Here is a 3,813-nt window from a genome sequence, read left to right on the forward strand (position 1 = left end):
TAATTAAATAAACAAGCATTGAATTAAAATCTGTTCACAATTTTTATAGTGATTATTAGTGATGTTAATAGGACATTTCCAGAAGAAACTCTGTATAAACAATGTTTTAAGACCCAAGAGGCATGCGGAACAAAATTTGTATTATCTCTCTCTGCAGATTCATACGCAACATAGATAAAACGCTTTCACATAAAATAGATTTTTTATGATTTTTGAGTAGGTACCTAACGACTAACCTAAAATAGTAAGATCACCAATTACAAAATATTATAGAGGATAATATTTTTAAAGTTATGCGACTTATTACCTTTTTTATTTTATTATTATTTTACTTTGTATACTGTATAGGTAGACTTTCAAAATAAAAATATCGGTTCACCCGATACGCACTTTGAAATTAAATACTTCTTTTTTATTAAATTGAATAAAAAAGAAGTATTTAATCATTAATTATTTCATTTATTTTCAATTCAAGTAAAACGTTTATTAATTGTCATTTGTTTACCGTCTTGTATTATTGAACTCATTTATATTTTATGGTGTACTTACTGTATTAATATATATATATATTATAAATTTTCAATAAATAAACGAATTAAAAAATATATATATATTCGTTGTTTATTTTGACTTATTACTTATTAGTAATGTAGACCAAAGTGATAAATTGGTGAACTGAGAAACTAACTTCTGATAACTTGTGAATTTTAAAGATCCGACAATTTACGAATAACAATATAAAATTATCAACGCGCTCGTTTATTATTAGTTTGTAATTTATATAGTAACATACAATTAGATTTATGTCTTACAATACCAATAATACTAGGATACAACCAAATTAACAGTTATTTTATACATACCTACCCTTATACGGATTTAATTAATTAATTTACTTTTAAATTTTAACGTCAAAGATAATATTTTTTTTTTAATATTCTAAACAGGGAATACTACTGCCTTTAAATTATTTTTACAATGATGCATGATAATTAGCTTTTTAATGCTGTGAACAATTATGAAAATCAAAATATTTATCGTAAAACTTATCTAGGATCAAAATAAATAGATACAATCGACATCAAAAAGATATTGTTTTTATTTACTAATAATTTTTGAAAAAAAGCGAACAAACCATCATAAAATACATTTTCAAGTAACATTTTACCAATTGTGTATGAACCTGGCTATATAGGTACTATAGTACCATACCGGGCATACCGCTTACCTATAGGTATACTATACTATGCCTCCACTACTCATAATATTGGTTTTCAATAAAAATTATTGACTGATATATTATTGTCGATTTAAATTTGAAAACAATCACCCACTCAAGATATGTCAGTATTTACTTTCATTAATCCAATGTTTTGTCACGTGGATACAAAATATACTTATATGAATTTATACGTCATCATTAATTATTATGTATTTATGTTCTATATTATATTTTGTTTGGTTTACATTTTTAAATAAGGACATTCGTGTGATGAGCATTACCTTCATATTACATGGATATAAACTATAAAGTAAGTAAATTCAAACCAGCTATTATCTATTTTTAGTATTTTGTTATTTTTGTTTTTGCATACTAATACTGAAATACTCTATATGAACCGCCTGGTTATAATATAATTTGTGTTAAAAGCCTGCTAGCATAAAAATGTACCTACGGCATGAGTCCAATTAATACAAAGATTTAATTTTTTTTAACTTTTAACGAAATATTTATAGTACGCTTAATGATTACTGAAACTAAAGAAAATGTTGCGAAAAGTATAATAAAAACCTTAGATTTAAGTATTTAACATAATTATTACGTAAATACACAATATCATAATAATGCTAACAAATTATGATGTTTGAAATCATATTCTAAATAATACGATACAAAGACAAATTAAATATGCAGGCTAAAATTAGGTACCCAAAATGTATTCATGTTATTGAATTGTATATTTGACACATTTTTTTATACCAATCTATATCAAATGTTTAGGTTAAAGAAAACTTTGTCTATACGTACCGGGTATGATTCATTTAAAGACACTCATTATTTCATTAACTATTAATGTTTTTGGAAATATTTTTTATTATTTTTAAATTTTTTACTTTTTTAATGACAATATTATACATTTTCAATTCATTGTTCCAAAGTAAAATATTTTTGAAGTACTTAGGATAGATATAGATAAAAATGCATAAACAACAGGTATATTATAGATCTATAAGTATTCTAAATTTTGATGAGCGGAGTGAAGTGATACTTTGCAAAATGTTTGATGTATACTACTCCACTCATCTGAATTTGAATTAAACCTTTTGGAATATTAAATCAAAAATGTATGTTGCCATTTAAAAGATTAAAAAAACATTTAAAAACAAATTATAACAATAATGAATAGTAAAAAATATAATACATTTTTCCAAAAATGCTGAATTCCAGAATAGGTTTACGGTACGGGTCATAAAATAATAACAAAAGTGATTTATCAGGACTTATTATTTAAAAATTTTATAACATCAGGAATCAGGATAAAACATTATAAACTAATGTAGATTTATGTAACAAGAATAATTTAATGTTAAATATTGTCTTATCAATATTATGTAATATGTATACTTATATTTTTGATCAGCCTCTTTTTTTAGATTTTTTTTATTGGAAGAGGGGGGATCGCGCCTGTGCCTCCCTGAGATCCATGCTAGGGTAGGTATGTATTATTAGCAAAAAATTAAAATACAGGTATTACGGTACAGATACGCGCGTCGAGATTGATTAAACTGTGTATTGATTTTTTATGAATTGCCCTGGGATAGAAAGGAAATAGGTTATGTAGATACATCGAAAACGACATATACAGAGTGATTCACCAAGCACGTTTGCCCCCATTTTTCTTTTAATTATGAATTAATTCAAATTCTGATATTTTTGGAATTTTTAAATATACACAAGGTCTTGTAGCGATACAAACTTCTGTTTTTCAAATAACAATCAGCCATTTTTTACTGTAAATTATTTTGTGGATAAATTTTTGAACATTTTGGTGTAGCTAATTCAAAATTCAAATGAGTTGGTTTTTAGTTATTCAAATGTTTGTACTAAGGACAATAGTCCTTAAAAATAGTTTTACAAAAATATAAATTACAATAAAAGAAATTTTGAAATAAGTATTTATAGTCGTTTATTACAAATTATTAATGTTGATAGATTTATATTAGTAACTAAATTCAAATCATCATAGCCCCCATATTTTATAAGCCCATTACCATGGATCTTTTATCCTTAAAACATTAAGTTAAATAATTCAAAAACTAGTCGTACGAAATTTAATTCTGATAATATAAAATTATCCACAGAATAATTTACAGTTGAAAGGGGGAGGGGTCCTCATTTGAAAAAACAAGTTTGTATCTCCTCAAGTCACTCTTTAAGTAGTACGAAAAAATCTCAAAAATTTTAAAATACGTTATTAAATTTAATTGAAAAATTGAAAAAATCAGATTTTAAATAACTGCATATTATTGAAGAAAAAAGAGGTGAGCACGCTTGATGAATCACCCTGTATACATTAATTGCATTATCATAAACAAATTGATATATAATATTGACTTGAATGTTTTAGTTGTACCATTATAGGTAGGTTTATAAATATAGTTAATATATTTATGTGTATATTATTGTCATTTGTCAGACTTTGTCAACGGCGGCCAATAGGTATGCGTATGATGTGGTGGAGGAAGAGATTCGCTCGTTCGTATATTATTATGATTGTTTGCCTAAACACGAAGATACCTCTATAGTTGAAG

This window comes from Diuraphis noxia, unplaced genomic scaffold, assembly GCF_037042655.1.
Source record: "Diuraphis noxia isolate RWA-SAM2 unplaced genomic scaffold, SU_Dnox_SAM2 contig0001, whole genome shotgun sequence".
NCBI classification, from domain to species: domain Eukaryota; kingdom Metazoa; phylum Arthropoda; class Insecta; order Hemiptera; family Aphididae; genus Diuraphis; species Diuraphis noxia.